The 21,962-nt window shown below is 33.3% G+C and overlaps 1 protein-coding gene across 1 annotated transcript in view; it reads left to right on the top strand.

The window, feature by feature from the left end:
• The window catches only part of LOC126978626 (voltage-dependent T-type calcium channel subunit alpha-1H-like), a 182,362-nt gene that overhangs the window by 22,711 nt on the left and 137,689 nt on the right, over window positions 1–21,962 (top strand). Inside the window, exon 2 of the mRNA XM_050827604.1 lies at window positions 14,862–14,904. The gene's annotated coding sequence lies outside the window, so the exon portion shown is untranslated. The remainder of the gene's footprint in view (window positions 1–14,861; window positions 14,905–21,962) is intronic.

Genomic DNA, 21,962 nt, shown 5'->3' with positions numbered 1-21,962 from the left:
AAAAAAATCTTAATTGAATAAGAATGTTTTTATCTATAATTTGTTGTGTTTGATAACTTTTAGGACGTAAAAAATCATATCTAAGTATTTATAAAAATCATGCATGGATATATGCACTATTTTTAAAAATTGCCTTCACATGTTATATGAAATCAATGCGTATTGAAATTTTGCGTAAATTTTGTTCTAAATTTAAAACGGATCTTGATCAAATGTTTATAAATAGATAATATTATGTAGTAGAAACTCTTTAACGAATTGAGTTGATGAGTTGATAGAAATCTTTTGAAGATTTTATTTATTTGATACATTAAAAAAATTTCATCTTAAATTTTGTCAGATTATATTTTTTATAGCACATCCTAATGACGCCCACTCTTCGCTATGACTCACATATATAATTGTACTATATCTACAGTTAATATATACAATTACAAATTTCAAGGTCTTCTCGAAAAAAATCGGATATTTTACTCTCTTAAAATCTAAACGGAAAAAGCGCGGTGTCATTAGGAGGCCTTAACTTTCAAAAAATATAAGTACTTTATTTATATTTAGTGTATAAAATTTAAGTTTAACTGTAAACTGATCTTTAAATAAAGTGGCTTTATTATTAATATTATTACCTGTTATTTTGTTTACTATTATTTTCACATTCAATATATGCCAATGATCCTTTCGCCAGCAAGCAAAATATTGCAACAAAACCTACATTACGATAATGTCATGAAAAAACAAAACACAAAGGCATGACTTATGGTTACAAAGAGCATATTGGCGTAAATAATAACACAATAGAACAGGTAGACGAATATCTCTATCTCAGTCAAGTATTTGCCAAAAGACTCAACTTCAAAAGAAATAGATAGAAGCTTATAGAATGCATGGATATAATACTAGAGTAAAAATAATTATGAAAACAGAAGAATAAAATGACTTATTAACGAAAACTATTTGATACCTGCCCAATTATTTTGCTAATCCTTAAATATACTTACTACAATTATATACACGAGGGTGTTTTATATCATGTTGAATTCTGAACCTCCGCGTTTTTGATGATAAAGAACAAATTTATTCCTCTCTGTTTCATATGGTTCTGTTGAATGTACGGAATCACGGTTCTGTACTTACTACGACAAAGAGGAAATAATTAGGAAAAAGACAAAGAATGATTTACTTTTTTTATAAAGTGACTGCAGAGACTGAAGATCATTTAGGCGTATATATTTGGTAATTGAAAGAGACAGTAACACAATATTCTATTATTAAATTAATAAAATATTCGCAAACGTAGTTAACTCTTATGTTTGGAACGAGTCCAGAATGTACATTTCCTTATTAATACAGATAACATTCTAATACGATGGAGCTAATGTAATTTTGAAATAAATCAAGTTGTATTTAGTTAACATTGAGTCGGAGACATAGACAAATATAGCTCAATGTTATTTATTGCAAGAATTAATATAAAATCAATTATTTTAAGGACTTGGACGATTTAAATAAAAAAAAAAATGAGCAACGGATAGGAACAATGAGTCTAGGAAGATCTAACTCGCATAGAATTTTTAAACTGTATCGGAGTTCTACAAAAGTATTCGCTTTGTGAAGTAAGCTATACGATTGATGAATTCAAAAGTTATAATCATGATATTAATAATTAAGCCTCTTGTTTCTGCCTTGACATCCGTACGTATGCATCTTTGAACAAAGACCTCCCCCAACTGACACCATTTCTCTCTGTCACTGGCCTATCTTGACTATGCTGTGGCCTTAATTATACTAAACCTTTCTGTCTGCCTTCGTCGCTTCCGATTGCTACATGTACCATGCTAGAACATCATAATTTTTCACTATTTTTCGTGTCTTCTGATTGTATGTCCTGTCCAGTATCACTTTAATTTTTCTTTTAGTTACAGTGACGTCTTTCGTTTTAGTTTGTTTCTTTATTGTTGTTGCCAATCTGATTCGTTCTGGCAATTTTGTCTTCATCACACTTCTTTCCATCGTTTTACAGAGCTTTGACATGTTGCAAGATTTTTGTTGTAGCCTTAGTAGTTGTCCAGGTATTTGTAATTGTATTTAAGGATGGGCAATTCGCAAGTTTCAAATAGTTTTCGTAAATTAGTCATTTTTATTCTTCTGTTTTCATAATTCTTTAAACTCCAGTATTATATCCATGCCTTCTATAAGCGTCTATCTATTTCTTTTGAAGATGAGTCTTTTGGCGAGATATATTTTTTTAAGGAATAAGGAGGAGAAACGAGCGTACGGGTCACCTGGTGTTAAGTGATCACCGCCGCCCAAATTCTCTTGCAACACCAGATTAATCACAGGAGCGTTGCCGGCCGTTAAGGAAGGTGAACGCGCTCTTTTTAAAGGTACCCATGTCATATCGTCCTGGAAACACCGCACAAGGAAGTTCATTCCACAGCTTTGTAGTACATGGAGGAAAGCTCCTTGAAAACCGCACTGTGGAGGACTGCCACACATCCAGATGGTGGGGATGATATCCTAACTTGTGGCGTCTCGTATTAAGGTGGAATTCGGCGGCAGGAATCAGGTTAAACAGCTCTTTGGAACACTCTTGACACAACACTCTTGAATACTTGACTAAGATAAAGATATTCATCTACCTGTTCTATTGTGTTATTATTTACGCCAAAAGGTTCTTTATTACCATTAGTCATGCCGACGTTTTTTGTTTTTTCATGACATCAAAGCATGGGCCTATTTCTAATGATAACGTTTTTATTTCTACTTTTAGATATATTTTAAGATATTTAAATATCGGATATTTTTCGAGAACACCTTAAAATTTGTAATGGTATATATTAACTGTAGATAAAGTACAATGTGGCTTGTATATGTGATTCATAGCGTGGGCGGCATTAGCAAGTGCTAAAAAAATAATCTCACAAGTATCAAATAAATAAAATCTTCCTTCCATCAACTCATCAACTCAATTCGTTAAAAAGTTGCAACTACATAATAATATAATCTATTTATAAACATTCGATCCGTTTTAGATTTACAACAAAATTTACGCAAAATTTTAATACCCATTGATTTCTATTTTCAAATCATTATAACAGCTTATTATATAACATACTAGCTGACCCGGCAAACGTTGTTTTGCCATATAAAGTATAATTCACGCGATAGTTTTATAAAATATTGCCTATATTATAGCCTGTACATCATTTTGTTCTATTGTCAATAGTTTTTGCAGCGCACGCAAAAATAGGTTTTCGATTTTACACATTGTGTTACAAAATAGCAATTTTATTACGGATCCCTAATTTTGAAAAAAAAAACATAGCATATAGCTAGATAAATGGACTACCCAACACTGAATGAATCATTCAAATCGGACCAGTAGTACAAGAGATTAGCGCGTTCAAACAAACAAATAAACAAACAAACACTACAGCTTTATAATATTAGTATAGATCAAGGCAATTGTGTGTGATTGTTATTATTGCGAATATCAGCGATAACAGACGCACATATACACTGATGATTGAATCAACTGAAGCAATCAAAAGCTACGCTGTGATTGACTCAATCGCAGCACCAACACACACCATCATTCACATCAATGAGTAGATGTCTGAACAATAAACATCAGATATTCTAGGTATACATATAGCTTCACTTTGATTATGCTAAGTGAATCTCTCTTGTTGAAATTAATTTACAATTCAGATCACACACAGTCACAGCAATATATTTAATTGACACATTGAGACTACAATATCTTACCAGAGACTGCCGATAGAAGTGAAAACTTACAACTTTTAGTATTATAATATGAAATTTGATAACGTTTAAAAATAATTATTAATATCAATTTATTTTTAAAACCTGTTTTCAATAATATATTATACAACCAAAACCCTATTTCAACAATCACAGTATTTATACTTTGAACTTTTTACTAATTCCATTAAATTTCACTTATATAAGATATACACAGCACTAAACTTGCACAATACGTCAGTTGTATAGCTACAGATATACTGCTATAAGCATTTCGGTGACGCGAACTCACGAGATCTCACCCATCCAGTGGCTAACTACATATATTAATTCATTTATATATCTTTTTAAATATTTATGTATCGCGTGCCAGTCATGAACACGTCGGTGACGCAAATCCATATGATTTTCCTCTACCAAAAAGTGCCCAATGCGGCTAAAGAAGTTTTCACATCAGAAATTACACCTTCTTCCAATGAAATTCTACATTAAGTGCATATATATTTAAAAAAAATTTGGTAAATTGTGCCTTGCCTTAAGAATACCATAGAAATATATTTATTTATTATTGGAAGTAACAAAACAAAACATATAGCAACAACATTTGGTAAATGTCATTAGGCTACATCGAAAACGGGCTTTGATATGGAAAGAAGAACTCATAAGAAACTTCGAGTCCACCAGGCAAAAACCATGCATAAATGTCCTTTATATTGTAATCTAAGTACTATACTATAGTCTTAAGCCTTATTTGTCAACGAAGCCATCCTAGTGTACTGTCTGGTATTTTATTGTAAATTTGAATACCTATGAAGGAGCCCTTAACATTAGCTAACCTATAACAGGCTTAGTACAGTTTATTCTTTCTTCGTGAATTGAATGAATCCAAATCACAATTTTTCTTGAATTAAGTAGTGTTTTTTTCTATCATACATTATATTCATATATAAGTATTGTGAGGGATCATGTTAAACGTATTTTTTTTAAGTTAAGATGCTAGTTATCTTAAGTGTTCATTCCGTATTTTGTTAGTGAACGTGCAGTGTGAAAGCACCGCCTGTGCTTTCCCGGGGCATAGAATAAAGAAGTCCCAGGCCCTTCTTTGCACAGGATGCCGGCTAGGTTATCGGTACCACAACGGCGCCTTTTACTGCGGCGAAGCAGTAATGTGTAAGCATTAAGATTTTAAGGGCGTCGTAGCTAGTGACATTAATGGGCTACTGAGACTTGACATGTTATGTCTCAAGGTGATGAGTGCAATTGTGGCGCCGCACAGAATTTTTAGGTTTTATCAAAAATCCTGAGCGGCACTGTTTTGTAATAGGCAATGCGTATCAATTACCACCAATTACGCATTCTCCCTCGAAGAATCAGCTTCCGCTGATCTTTCGAATAATAGGGTCAGGAACGTAAATCCCCGCTGAGATCAATTAGATATATATTCGCGACCTCGACACATCATCATCAGGAGCTATTGACTCGTCGAATCTAGTTTTTGAGTTCGGAACACACACCATAAACATGAGAGTTTTTGCGATGGTCTTGTTAATATCTATGTTAAAATAATTTTGTTTAATAAATTAACAAATAGAAAAGAGGCATTACGAAAGGATTAAGTTTTTTCCTCGGTTGGTTTGTTACCTTGGATTAACTCAAATAACGAGACAAAAATCTAAGAAAGAATTTTTATTTATATTTTCTTCTCCCTTCGTTTTATATATTTTCTGTCGCACCTGAAATTGCTCTGATCTGCTCAAGGAAACGTGAAAATTCTACTTTAGAAAACGCATAAACAGATAAAAAAATGACAATTTCAGACATCATTATTATTTTAATAAGTTATTTATAACTGGGAATTAATGCAATTATCTATTTTCCAAACATATTCTTATTTGTCAAAGTTAATCCCTCGTAGTAAACTTATCTTAATTCAGTGTGATAGTACCTTAACATCTACGGTCATCAGCACTTCAAAGCGAAAACAGTGATAAATCTCTATGAAATACCAATACACTGGCAAAACTAAATACGAGTGTTAGTAATGCTTGATAACTAAAAGCTTTTGTGTACGTCAATGCAAAGCCATAATTTAGATATGAAGCCTTGATAGTACTAAAATATGTACACTAATTTAATACTGAAACATATATATAAATACATATATAGAACAATAACTAACAGCTATGGCAAAGATAGATCGCTAGGCTTTACAGATTCTGAAAACCAAATAATTTATAGGTTCTATATGTCTTTATGAGTATATAAATTTATAAGTACAAAGGCAAGAAATAATATTAGAAACGGTATTAGCTATGGCAAATATATATTGCTAGGTTTGGCAGATTCTAAGAAAATAATATATTATACCTCCTACAAGTCCTTACTAGTAAATATAAAAATAAACTTTATAATTAACTAGCGGACCCAACATACGTTGTTCTGTACTTAATAAATAAAGTATAGTCATGAATTTGTCAATAATATTTCATAACATAAACAATTATTTAGTGAAATATGCTTCCTGTTGTTACTTTAAGGTTAATTATCAAACCGTGCGTCAATAAATTCTCTCATAGAAAATATGTCCTTAAAACTAAGATTGGAATTTAAAATAATCATGGCTCCCAAATCAAAATAAAAACTAAACTCCACTCTATGAAGTAATCCCCATTAAAATCCGTTCATTAGCTTAAGAGTTCACTGGTAACAAATATCAGGGAGCTGGATTTATTTTTATTAAAATTTATACGAACGATAACACGATCTTTGCAAAGATAAATTGCTAGACGTAGCAGGTTCTTAGAAAATGATAATATACGTCCTAAGTCTTTATGATAATAATGATTTATTAGAATATACAAAGGTAAAAGTGTGGGAAAATTATAAAAAAGAACTCATAGTTAACAATTTTTTAAATTATTCTTTATAATTAGAAACTTAAAACCTTACATTTGTCCGTGAGTATGTTTGAATTAGATTTAAATACAAATTTTTTCGATCCAAGTCCGTTACGACTTCGAATACGATCTAACGAGAAATGTATTTTGTATTATTGTCCTTCCTTTTTTTTACTCCTGAATTTCGTCAGTTTTAGAGAAGTATTGTTAGCTTAACCAAACTCGTATTAGGAAATAATAAAATGATAATTCCTCTAGTGTTACAAGAGAACGTGGGCGGCGGTAATAACTTAATATCAGGTCCCCTTAAGCTCGTTTGTCCTTTCTTTCATAAAAAAAAGTTGACGAAAGAAGAAGAAAAAAATTGAAGCGACGGAAAGTTTCACTTTAAATATCTCAATAATCAGTTGATGGTCAAATAATAATAGTAAACTTGCCTCGGAACTCCATCGACTAGGATCCGTAAAATTGCTGAATCTTTTAATGTGGACTGTATTATATTTTATAATTAACTCTCAAATTATATTAAAATATTACCAATTAAAAATTTTAAATGTATCGTAAAGAATAAATTAACATGGCCATTATAATGTGAATGATTATTTCAATGATAATAGTTGGGATTAATGTTTCTAAAATTATTGCTATTGAATATTGTTATACTTATTTGAATGCTACTTCATCCTGACTTACACTTAATAAGAACTTATTAACTATTAATATTATTATGTTTTTAATATAAATATAATTAATTAACTAACAATTTTAATTTGAATTTAAAATTTCAACAAAAAAAATAATGATCCCCACAATATTTCCTTTATTTTGTAATATTGTGACCCCTGCTTCATGGAGCTTTCATTTCCGACAGAGGTTGCATGGGTAGGCTTTACGTTCCGTGACTTGAGTAATAATGAACAAAAATTTTATACTTAAAGTCATTTTAAGTATACTCCACTTACCTTACTAAATTGGAGAATTAGATGCTTTAGACTTTTAGAGAGAGCTTGGTCTGGTGCTAATACGGTTTTTAAAAATTGTGTAAAATTTAGTTTTTCAATCGACGGCAAATAAATAAAATTCGTTTAGGTCATATAAATATTTGTAATGAACATTTAACATTTACTTCCATTTTGGAAAATGGGTGAGTTTCAATGAGAAGACATGGAAAGAAACTCATAACCACTCTTTTATGTTTATATTTACAGCTTCATCATTTTAGATATTACTAGCTGTCCCAGCAAACGTTGTATTGCCGATATTAAAATCGCGATACAAAAGTAACTGTTGATCGTAGATGGGTGAAAATTTGCAGTTGTATGTATTTTTTAATGCTGGCTCATAATCAAACATTAAAAAAAATATCAAAAAAAATTAAAAAGAAATTCTTGTGAACCACACTTAATATTTAGGGGGATGGAAAATAGATGTTGTCCGATTTTCAGACCTACCCAATATGCACTCAATATTTAATGAGAATCGGTCAAGCCGTTTCGGAGGAGTTCAAAGTTTAACACCATGACACGAGAATTTTATATATTAGATTTTAATTAAAGTCTATGCGAATTAATTAAACACTATTGAAACAAAGCATTATGTGCTCTATGGACGGAAAAATGATAGCATTGAACACATAATTCTGGGCATTGATCGCCAAAAATTCAAACACTGCAATGCATGCTGGTTTAATCGCATTTGACTACGGTCTGAGCTGATACTGGAGTGCACCAAATCAGAGACAAGAGCTTTAATCTCCGCTTTTTAGAATGTGAGCCGGGTTCATGAAAGCCAATTTGCCTTTGCCTTCCAGATGATCTCAGAAATGGCCATTTTGAGATCAAGTATTCCGACACTAAGCGATTCATTAACGGAAATATTGTCAAAGAGCACTGACGCAACAATTGACTATTTAGTCGCAATTTGGATTAATTTTATTATAGTATATAATATTGACATCATCATCACCCGGAAGACGTGCACTGCTGGACATAGGCATCCTCCAAAGATTTTCACGACGATCGGGCCTGCGCTGCCCTCATCCAACGTATTCTGGCGATCTTGACCAGATCGTCGGTCCATCTTGTGGGGGGCCTACCAACACTGCGTTTTCCGGTACGTGGTCGCCATTCTAGGACTTTACTGCCCCAACGGCCATCTGTTCGTCGAACACACACATATTGGCACACTTTTACATAAATTATCTTCCCCAAATTAGGCAAAGCCTTTACTATAGGAACAAGACAACGATATATTTAATAAAATATAGTTACTTAAACATACATATCTACATTTAAACATCCATGACTCGAAAACATACCTCCATTTTCATAATATAAATGCTTGCACCTACTGGGATTCGAATTCGGGACCACTAGCTCAGTAAGCAGGATTCACATATAGCCCAGTGATTAGTGAGATATAATATAAATATGTCATATTTCTTTCTCTACGGCGCCTTATTCTGCCGTGAAGCAGTAATGTATGCTATTGAAATGACTGGACAAATGAGACTTAACACCTTCTGTCTCAAGGTGACGAGCGCAATTGTAGTGCCGCTCAGAATTTTTGGGTTTTTTCAAAAATCCTGAGCGGCACTCCATTGTAATGGGTAGGGCGTATCAATAACCATCAGCTGAACGTCCTACTCGTCTCGTCCCTTATTTTCATTAAAAAAAAATAGAGCGAAAGCGCTCTAACCCACTCGATCGAACTAAAACAACTAATTGAAACATTATAATATAATAACTATTCGTATTCGAATAAATTACTGTGTTGCGTGAATTTTCAAGATTAAATCAGTGTCGAGAAAATTAAGGTGCGGTTCTTTATCGTAAATAATTGATTTTCTCATTACGTCGTCAAACGAATTGGCTTCAAAGGGAATTGTTTATAATTCAAATTACAAAAGCTTAGGCGCTTTCTTGTATACATTCATAAGACCTATTCATAATAGTTTTTAATTAAAATTAGTACAGTAGAGTGCTTTGTCACTTTTGCATCATATTGTCATGTATTTGGCAGTGAAGTAATTGCTTTAATATTTTGGAGTGAAACAATTTTAAGGCATAATTTATGTGTTAATAATAATTTAGCATCTTACACTGGAATATTTATTTATTTATTTAATGGATCACCAACATAAGAAATAGCAGTTACAGTTTAAATAATTACATTGCATTAAATTATAAAATTTAACTTTTTCTACAATTAAAGGTAATCTTTTGTTATAAAAATTATTAGTAAGGAAAAATCTAGAAAAATATTGATTAAAATTAGTAAATTACGAGCTATTTATATTAAATTATATATTATTATATATTCCAACCAATTAATTATATAAGACTACCTAAGTATTACATTCTGAGGCTGTAGATAGGTCACACTTAATGAGCTTTAATTTAAAGTTGTTAAGACTATCAAAATTAATGTCAATATTTTGACTTTTCTTTGTAAAGTCATTATAGCGACGAGTAATGCTTACCACATGTGAATCACGTCCTAGATTGGTTTTACAGAAACTTGGCTCAAACAAATCACATAGATGTCGTGGTATTCTGACAGGAAATTTAAATTTTAGTAACAGAGCTGGACAATCAATGCCGCCGTTTATTAACCTATGGAGAAAAAACATGTCGAGATGAGATCGTCGCGAGGATAGCTGCTGTAATTGAAAGTGCTTCAGTTTGTCAGCATATGTCCTGACTGTATTTGGAGTCTTGAATCGGTACGATACACTACCAATCAACTTTTTCTGTACCCTTTCCAGTCTATCTATCTGCACTTTATAAGTCGGGTTCCAAGCTGTACTACAATACTCAAGCTTGCTCCACACGTAACAGTTATATAATTTAATTACTGTAATATCAGCTCTATATACATCATTTTCTTCAAATACAAAAGAAAATAAAAGATAATAACTGTGTAGAAACAGTTAAGAGATCGTAATTCGTAAATAAGCAGGAAATTTACTCGCAAAATCGATAACGATAATACTCCGAATATATCGCACCTACCCTACTCTAACAAATGTTCGTATTCCATATCGTTTACCGGAACAACATCGTAACCATAAACTAATATTTTGATTTTTTTACGATGTTAGAGTGAATGAATTATGCGCAAACCTTGACAAACTAAATATTATCTGTGCTATGTTGTTAAGTGTCAAAAGTCAAAACATAGTTCAGGCGCAAAGGACCATGCCAGACTCTGCACCACCAATTTGCATCATCTACACAAAATGTAAATATTCAAAAATTATGTAATGAATATAATAAGACCATTTAAAATAGAATAAATAATGCAAAACTTGCGAATAATAAAATGTAAAAAAAAATGTAACTCAAACGTTCTCGTCGACTTCCTATTTCTCAGGCTCAAAATGACTTAAATTACTCAGTAGTAACAAATCCTGTTAAATAGTAAATCATGTATAATTATTTTAATAATATTTATTTAGTATGTATATTGTATGGCAAATATTCTATACAACTTGAAACGATAATAGCAACGACAGCCTAGAAGGTACCGTTGAGATTATCGTAAAAGTGACGTTTGATTATTCGTCAAATTCGAATATTCGTCTCTGACATTTTCAACTAAGAGTAGGGTTAGGACCGATAATATCGAAAAACGTTCCGTTCGTTCAATCATCGTTTCGAAATTGAATACGATGTAGCTAAGAGTAGGATTCGACACGACTAATGCCACGATATATCGTATATCGATTTTAGGAGTAGGCCCCCAGTATTTTTTGTATTATAGCAAGCCAATCGTAATTCGTAACTCTAAGCAAATCGTAAACGTGTTGCGAAATTGAAATGGGAGAGGCCATGTCGCCCGCAAGCATGGCTCGTGGTGCAAGGCAGTGATAGAATGGAGACCATGGGATGAGAAACGCCCGAGAGGAAGACCGCAGATGCGTCGGTAAGACGATATCAAAAGACTGGCGTGAACAAAGTGGTTGGAAACTGCTCAAGACCGTAAAAGATGGCATAAACTGAAGAAAGCCTACACCTTAGAGGTTGAGAACGGCTAAAGAAGAAGAAGAAGAAGCAAGCAAATCAATAATATGAGTATTACTGTATCTAGTAGCCAGCCAATAAAATGCATCATGATCGCTTATAACATTTTATTCTATTTGAAAAGGGGTGCTCTTAGTTATTTACAGCGGTTTTATGGTAATAATATTTATTTATTTATGGAATTTAACTAGATTATTACACTTGTTCAATTGTGAAATTAAGTATACGTGGACCTCTTCTATATATTTGTTTACAATGGCGATAATGGATTAACAATCCGGTGCTGTTACTGGTAAGTGGGACCTGCCTGATCAAATACGCTTATTGTCTTACTGAATACAATACATGGCTGTAAGTAATTAGTTTTATATCTACTAAGCAATATTGGTAATATAATGTTGTTCGATGGATTTACTTCGAATACTATTTTTGTAAAATATGCTAAGAGAGATATAAATATAATTGAAAAAAAGTATAATACTTTGTCCTTTTAACGCCATTTCAAAACTAAACTAACTACTAATTTCATCAAAATCGATTCAGTGACTCAGGCGTGAAAGCGTAACAAACAATCTTACATTCATATTTATAATATTAGTAGGAATATAGTTTTGTTTGGGAAATTTATTGTACCTAATTAAAGTTACATGAAAATGAAGTCGAGGTGGAAACTTCGTGTGATAATTAAGTTCAGCATTATGTTCTATCGTTCAAGTATTTATATAATATTTTATATCTTTATATATATATTTCTTGTGTGCGTGTGTATGTCACTGAACTCCTCCTAGACGGCTGGACCGATTTTGATGAAATTTTTTGTGTGAGTTCAAGGGGATTCGAGGATGGTTTAGATTCACAATTGAACTACCTCCTAAACGGTTGGACCAATTTTGATGATATTTTTGTGTGTTCCAGTGAATTTGAGATTGGTGTGTGTCTTCAGGTGGATTCGAGAATGGTTTAGATTCACAATTAAAGTACCTTCTAAACAGCTGGACCGATTTTGATGATTTTTTTGTTTCTTTTAGTGAATTTGAGATGGGTTTAGACTTTAGATTCTCAATTCCGTCCATATAATATAATTCTCCTGCTCATGTGTATGTTAGCGAACTCCTCCTAACGGCTGGACCGATTTTTCAAATTTAAGACGTGTGTACAGGACAACGTCTGTTGGGTCCACTAGTCTATATATATAAAAATGAATTGCTGTTTGTTAGTCTCGCTAAAACTCGAGAACGGCTGGACCGATTTGGCTAATTTTGGTCTTGAATTATTTGTGGAACTCCAGGGAAGGTTTAAAAGGTGAATAAATAGAAAAATGCTGCTAAATTAAATAAAAACAACAAATTTGTTTTTCCTTTGATGTGTCAATTCATAATTTCTATGAGAGAATTTATTGACGCACGGTTTGACAGTTCTGCTGTGAAACAATTTCATTACGACAGCAGGGTGCATATTTTACGAAGTAATTTTTGATGTTATGCCATATTATTGACAAATTCATATAAGAATATTATTTTATTTATTATATACAGAACAAAGTCTGTCGGGTCAGCTAGTAATTATTATATTTTTTAATATATCAGCTATTTTAGAGCCAAATGGTACCCACCGCGATGGCAAGCGTCCTGATGGAATGACGCTGGTGGCTTAGACATGGGGAAGGATGCTGGTGTGGGACGCGACTTACGTGGACACTGGCTCCATCTCATGTCCAAGTTACGTCAGTTGAAGCTGGGGCTGCTACTTAGACTACCGAAGGCAGCAAGCGTCGCAAATATGTTGGTTTCAGTGAGTCATACATCTTTGTGTCGTTTGGTGTCGAAACACATGGCCCGTGGGGCCTAGAGGCACGGAGAATGTTCAAAGTTAGTACTTTCGCGCCTCAATAAGGCTACTGGAAACCCAAGCGCTGGCAGCTATTTTGGTCAACGCATCAGCCTAGCTTTCCAACACGGAAATGCTGCCAGTATTCTTGGTACTCTTCCACGTAGGGATAGTTTTAATTTTATGTAGTCTTCGTATTGTAAATATAGTTATAACATTTGTATTGCTAAATAATACATTTTGAATATTTATTGTCTAAGATATGAAACATATTTCCCTTCTAAAGAAACTGTATCTATCTCCAACTTGTTTTGTGTTTCGCCCGTAAAAACTGTTCACGCACAATTAATTTACCGGACCGATGATCCAACTATTTTTTTCGCTCACACTCGTTATGTGAAACGTAAATAACGTACTTGTGTATTCAACCAGAAAACCGGATGCAGCGATCGGATTTTTAGATATTGTAGAAAAGCGTGTATTTTTTGTGATGTGAGAGAATTCAACGTGTTTTTACTCACAAAATTGGAGAAATAGTCGACAAGGTTGATTGGAATGACCCAAACTGTACATATAGTATTACTTTCAAACTCAAATTCGGTCATATTATCAAGCCGACTGTTTGATGATATTTTTTATGAAAATAAGGGATGAGACGAGGAGGACGTTCAGCTGATGGTAATTGATGCGCCCTGCCCATTGCAATGTAGTGCCGGTCAGGATTCTTGAAAAACCCCAAAAATTTTGAGCGGAACTACAATTGCGCTCGTCACCTTGAGACATAAGCTACGGTGCCCTTCAGACCGAAACACAGTAATGTCTATACACTACTGTACAAATGATTTGAGTTTTCTTTAGTGTTGATTCGGCCAATATTTGTCTTAAAACAATTCGACACGTGTTTCGCCTCTACACGAGGCATCCTCATGACGTGTTGTCTCGCCAAAATCTGGCACGAGACTGAAGAAAACTCAAATCATTTGTATAATTATGGATTTCCGCAAAAAAACGCCTACTTCAATAAAAAAATTACATATTACTGCTTCACCGCATAAATAGGCGCCGTTGTGGTACCCATAATCTAGCTGGCATCCTGTGCAAAGGAGCCTCCCACTGGTACTCACGATCCGCCGCTAACAACCAACAGCTTGTATATCTCCTTATCTTTATAACAACGACTTGCGAATAATTAATAGAATTATTTAAAGAATTAAAATTTTGGGAGTAAGCTTAACTATTGTGTTAACAAAATTTATGACACTTTAAGATGTAAGATAATAAATCACATTTAAAAAAGAACAATAGTATTATTTTCTATACTAATTAAATCAATTTATTTTTGTTTTAGGTTCGCTTCGTGTGTGACTTGACGCCCATTATTTCGAACTGAGGTAAGTGAGATATATGCATACGCTATACAATATAAATTACAAGTTATATTAACTATTAATTAACAAGGTAATTAAGGCAGCTCATAACATAACTTTAAGTTTGAAATTGTTTTGCTGAAACTAAAGGATCTGTAGGAAAAACTTATAACTTTTATTGAGTTATTTATGTGCAGTGAAACTTTCTTTTGCGAAGAAACAATAAAGATATTTTTTGTATGAAAACTTGGCTAACGTGTCTTATATTGGTTGTCTAGTGTCTGTTAGTATCGAGTCACGGATTGTAGGTTCGATTCCTCCGAGAAATATTGTTAAAACATTACCCGGCTGAGTGTATACGCTGTAATTCTAATATATCGCGTGGTGGTGTTTCATAAATAAATTCCAAATCGAAACCAAAATATTAGAGCCGTAAAGTTCATATTGCTTATTTCTAACTTAGTTTTTCCATCTTTCTAGAACTCAAAAAAAAAAAATGTGTTTATGAAACCGCGATGCAAGTGAAACATATCTTTTTAACAAAATAACATTTTAATATCAGCATAAAAATTAAAAAAAATATGCATAATACTTTACTTAATTATTAAACAAAAGTATAATTTAATAACAAAGCCGATGGTAAAGGGTTGAACCACAGAATAGTTTAAAGATTTCTTTAAACTGTTCTGTGGTTTGAACCCACGCTACTAGCTTAGACTACTCCGAAAATCAATACATAAAAGTGTCACTTTAAAAAAAAAAACTTTTAAAGGCAACGCATTACAAATACAGCTGTTATAAGTAGAGGTGACACTCTATCAACAAGTTAGACAATATTTATTTCTTTGATATCTGACATAAAAGGAATTAATTATCTTTGTATTGACAACGACCTGATTTCAAACTTATGAGAATGTTCTCTTTTGCTTGCAAAATCTCTATGTAGTAATATGTCTATTTTTTATGACAGTAAGAGATTAGACGAGCAGGATGTTCAGCCTATGATAATCCTGTGGTGATGGAAATAGTACGCCCTGCCCATTAAAATGCAGTGCCACTCAGGATTCTAAAAAAATACCAAAAATTTTGAGCAGCACTGCAATTGCGCTCGTCACCTTCAGACATAAGATGTTAAGTCTCATTTGCTCAGTAATATCAATAAGCTACGTCGATCTTCACACCAAAACACAATGATAATACTTACACATTGCTGCTTCACGGCAGAAAAAGGCGCCATTGTGGTACCCATAATCTAGCAGGCATCCTATGCAAAGTAGCTTTCCACTGATAAATAAATTTAAATATTAGAACAAAATAAACAAATTCCGCCCCACTATCTATCTTGTCGGCGTAAACAAAAGCATTGTAGTCATAATCGGAACGAGATAAGGCGATAACAGAAACAGCGATGGCCTACTTATGCTTTGAGTGGAATTGTGAAGCTTTCTTCAGTGAATACGCGGGAATTCCTGTAGCTACGCGGTAAAGTCAACACCTTATATTATATTATAGGGATCTTTACAATTATTATATCATTATAGGGATATTTACAACTAAGTTATTATTACTACGCGATATATATTTGTAAGTAAACATAATTGAATCATTAAACATTCCACGCTTTGTTTTTTGAATCCTATTCAATTTAAATTATAAAACATCCTAATTCTTTAGTTATTTTCATGTTATTATGTCCTATGGTATTGGTCTAGGGCAATGCAGCCGATAAATACCTACCATCTTTGTACTGCAGATGAGAGCTATTCATTCATTCATTCAAGAGAGAGAATCATTCTAACTGTTGCCTCTCAATATGTTCTTGATAATATAATGTATGTTCATAGGTACATAAGTGAATTTGCCATAAACTGTCGTAACTATAATGCTAACACCAGGAACAGACATAAACTTATTATGCCTGTGGAATGAGCTTCGTTGTACTGTGTTTCCATGACGATACAACGCTCCTGTGATTCCTCTGGTGTTGCAGGAGAGTATGGGCGGCGGTGATCACTTAACATCAGGTGACTCGTACGCTCGTTTGTCCTCCTCTTCCAACAAGCACTAGTTTATGTGATGAATAAAAATCTTATCCGTATAAACAACGTAGACTGAATGACGTCATCGTATGAAACTGGATTAAAGCCGTTTACTTTTTCAGTAAAACAGATTTAGCGAGTGTAAACTTTGGTATATGACGTCATTCCATAATGTTGTAAAAGTTTTTTCATGCAAAGCGCTTATGCTTAAGCTCTACCAAGTGTATTAAATGGATTACAGCAGCATTTTGCAATTTTTCCTTTTAATATTCACAAGAGTTTAACTGCTGTAAATGTCTAGACGTCAGGTTGAATATTTATTGTAGTACCGGTATGTTTATTTTATGGTTGGTGATAAGAAAAAATCAAAATTTCTATAAAAATTTTATCTGAAAAGCTAAGAATAATTTTTGAAGTGAAAACGTCATTAGCATCGCTGTCATTTGTAAGTCGATGAAACGAAAAAGCGACAGTAAAAATCGAAAGATTCATAAGATTTAACGTGGAAGATAATGAGATAGGAAGAATATTATACAGTGTTTTAGTACCAGGCGATCATAGTTCAAAGAAGAGATTGTCTTATGTATGACGCGAGTATACCTTACTACATTCAGACCTCATGCGCGACGTCTTTTTGCTAAGCCAATGGACGAGATTCAAATTGATTTCAATAACTTATAAAATACAAAAAATATATACCAATATTATTCGTTCTACAAAAGTAAAACAGGACCACGGCTAAAACTTGTTTTTTTTCTAAGCCAAAAAGGTATAACTTTTTGCGTGCGTTCATATAAGTACACACACACACTTTTTCTATATCCATATCATCATACCAATATCCAAAGAAAATTTCTTAATTTTTTGTATCAAAACAAAACTAACGACCATAGAAATAAACTTGTTATAATATTTTGCTTATGATTGGTTTATTCGGACGAATAACGTTTCCCGTGTCTATTTGCAAGGGTGCTTGACATTGATAAAACTTCAGTAATATCATTTTACTGACAGTGTTGTCAGCGATAAATCAACATTTTGGTTAATTCATATTCTTGGTTAATTCTCAGGTATTACTTTATACGACGTTTATTTGTAAGGCCGTTTGAGTTTCGCAGGTGACCCCAAACAAGTTTACTAACAGACGTATTAAATCCATAATAACTTGTTCCTTTATAGCACTTGTGTTTCTAGTGCGACCTTCCCAGAAACTTCCTTAACCCCGCTTTAATATGCAAAGATATTGCTCCCATTTGTAAAGATTTGTTTCAGAGCAGTCAACAGCTCTGTCAACTTGTAACAATATCTCTATGTTTAGCTGTCGGCCTGAAGCATGCTCAAAAGCACTGTTTAGAGAATTATTGTATTATTTATTTTATTTTATGTACTCAAATATCATATTGTAATTATTATGACGGGTACTCACGATATATATTTTATTGATTTGATGCCGATATTTCGATCCAATTGCATGAATCGTGATCACAGCGGGACTGCGGAGGCGGCGAGAAGCACTTGACACATTGACACTAATAGTACATCAATCTGTCCACTTGGCGCCTAGTTCGTTTTGGTCTTTGACTCCCTAATTCATGACACACACTACTGAAGATGTCCATACTTTCGGATCTTTTTGTTGCATTTGTACTGCAGAGAGAGACCACGGGATTCCATGTTTGCGCTAGCCTAAAACCATCCTCCCTATTAAAATTGATAGGATGCTTTTTAATTTCAATAGCTTCTCTAACAAGCCGTGGGATGTATTGGCGTACAGCTAAAATCACTCGTGGGTTGTGCAGCTCGATCCAATGGTTGGTACCGGCTATATATACCAGTAAAATATCATAAACCCATGCATTGAATGATACGTTTAAGAACGTCACAGTATGACCACCATAAAAATAGACTTTTTTGTTAGAACAAATTTCTTATCTGTTAAAATGTAATTATTGCAAAATAACATCGATTTCGATGATAATGTACGTTATAAGTGACATACATAATTTTATTATGTGTAGTAAGACGTAGCTTGTCAAGCACACAAAAGTAATAGGCCTGGCCTTTGCGTTGTAGCAAGAGGCTCTATCTAGACGTATTAATTTCTGGAGTTCTTTGTATTACACAAAATTTGGAGCTGCATTTAGCAACGAACATATTATATAAGGAAGACTGCACACTGTTGAGCATGTTGTATGCACACATTGTTGATATGCTAAGTAATCAAAGCCATTTGACATCTGTTACTGTGCGGTAAACTTGCCTTTGTATCGTGATCCAAGAGGCGTTAACAATTCGGCTTTACAGTAGTAGTGATAGACAAAACAATAGTACATAATTAATGGAATTGTTGTGTATTGAACAAGTCACCCTATAGAAAAGATTTACTGAGCAGGAAGATGGTAAATTTCAATATAAGTTACCATCCTTTGCACAGGATTTCGGCTAGATTATGGGTACCACAACGGCGCCTTTTCCTGCCGTGAAGCAGTAATGTGTGAGCATTATTGTGTTTCAGTCTGAAGAGCGCCGTAGCTAGTGAAATCACTGGGCAAATAGGACTTAACATCTTATGTCTCAAGGTGACGAGCGCAATTGTAGTGTCACTTAGAATTATTGGGTTTTTCAAAAATCCTGAGCGGCACTGCATTGTCATTGGCAGGTCGTATCAAAAATGATCAGCTGAACGTCATGCTCGTCTCTTCCCTTATTTTCATGAAAAAAAAATCATTTTAATTGTTAGACTTACAACCTCGAGGAGGAAATGGACCGAACTGGACTCAAAATGAATATGATATTATAAACCTTCAATATTTTATACATCTAGATAGACTATGACTGTGTTAGCCTCTGTTTGTTTTTCATTCATACATCATTCATACTTAACTATTTTGTTTTGAATATCAACCTAGATGACATTTCATATTTCTACTTTTAACTAGAGTTTTGTGTTATAAACATTGTAAGCGAATAATAAAAACAATCTTACCAATTTTATACTAATATTTGTTGCAGATAACAAATACATTATACTATGTGTAAGATGAGTTGGCATATTCACAGATGAAATAGTCTTCTAGGTGATTTAATCTTCGCGGAACTAAATCCTTAGAGAGAAAATGTGTTCCAATATGGCTTAACAGATCTTGAATCGATATGTGATACATCACGTAGCATTATATTTGATCTCAAAGTAGAATCATATCAAATGGTTTGTTGTTATTACCCTTCTAAGAAGGTATAACAATTTGAATTTAGTACACGCTTTTTAATAGCTTCACCTGTATGTATGTTTGTTTGTGACCGACTCATTTGGGCGCGTTTTGACACACTTTAAACGGCCAGATTTCGTTCAAACTTCGTAAATTTATCGAGGACCGATGACAATACATTAATTTGATAAAATTATTAAATTTTTTAATTTATAAATTTATTTTAAATTTCAACCATTATCTTTAAATGATTCATTTAATATAAGAAAATTTTCGAAAACTAAAGAGAACTTTTAATTTAACAATGCAAATAATAGTTTAAAAAATAATAAAAACCACGCTTTTACAAATAAAATTTAAAAAGTAGGAATAATTTTCTAATTTTTTAGTTCGGTTTTCTATAATAAGCTTGTTTTTTAGGGTCTTTTTAACTATGATTTATTTTTATAATATAACGGCCTGTTTCTTCCGCCTAATCTCCAAAACGGCTTGTGCAAAGACCGATTGTGACTTAACTTAGATTATGTTATAAGGATTTGTGACGGTTATTTTTATATTTTAGAATACTGAATATAGAACTTTTGAAACAACGACAGCAACACATTGCCTATCAATTTAATAATTTATTTTACAAAAAAGTAAGTACGTTCTTTTTACTGAAAGCCAAACTGGTATGTACAATGTACATAAACATCTCCCCCATCTTTAACAAGCTGTAGTTAGGTTGATGCATTGAGCAAATAGAATGGTTGTGCGTTAATAACTAGTTAATTCGCGCAACCGTGTGAAGCAAAATAATAGTTTGTTACCAATGGGAGGCTCCTTTGCACAGGATGTCGGCTAGATTATGGGTACCACTACGGCGCTTATTTCTGCCGTGCAAAAGTAATGTGTAAACATTACTGTGTTTCGGTCTGAAGGGTGTCGTAGCTAGTGAAGTTACTGGGCAAATGAGATTTAACATCTCATGTCTCAAGGAGACGAGCGCAATTGTAGTGCCACATAGAATTTGTTTTTTCAACAATCCTGAGCGGGCACTGCATTGTAATGGGCAGGGCGTATAAATTATCATCAGCTGAACGTCCCTTATTGTTATAAAAAATAGTTATGCATAGCGTACCATCAGAGGCTATAATTAAGATTTTCTACTCTTATCCAGCAGTAGAAATTTCATTTTACTCCCTACCAGAGCATTGAAGAGCAATTGCAAAGAAAGTCCACAACGTATATCGTAACAATTTCTTATCATGAGTCCCAATTGTCGAAATGATATCCCAATGCATAGATGTGAAACAGAAATTGCTTTTTTCATACAATACCTGATACAGTATCGGGATGAATACCGATCCATCTGAATTGTAAATTTGCTCAAATCGCATGCGCAGAAAAACTACAAATTTGTCGCTCCATTTCAGTATTCCGTTTGTATATTTTATAATTCCGCGCTGCACTACTAAAGTGCAAACTTTTTCCGTGTCAGCAAATATGTTTTACATTTGTTCGAGTTCATTCATTTTAAATATTGCATACGAACTCGGTTTATTTCTATAAACTATTCTGTTATGTTGCCATGATGGATATTAAAACATTTAACTTCAGAGCTGTAGTTAAAAGTAAAAAGAAGAGAATAAAAGTTGATGATGTAAAACAAACAATATAGATCATAGAATTGCAATCTACTAGCATCATAATCATGAGCCAGAAGACGACCACTGCTGGACAAAGGCCGCTGACGTTAGGTCCTGCGCTGCTCTCATCCAAAAAAGATCATCGTTCCATCTTGCGGGGGGCTTACCAACACTTCGCCTTCCAGTACGTCGTCGCCATTCGATGA

Source organism: Leptidea sinapis, chromosome Z (genome assembly GCF_905404315.1).
Source record: "Leptidea sinapis chromosome Z, ilLepSina1.1, whole genome shotgun sequence".
In the NCBI taxonomy this organism is placed as follows: Eukaryota; Metazoa; Arthropoda; class Insecta; order Lepidoptera; family Pieridae; genus Leptidea; species Leptidea sinapis.
Note: the sequence above shows the minus strand (reverse complement) of the source record. Positions and strands in the feature narration are given on the sequence as shown.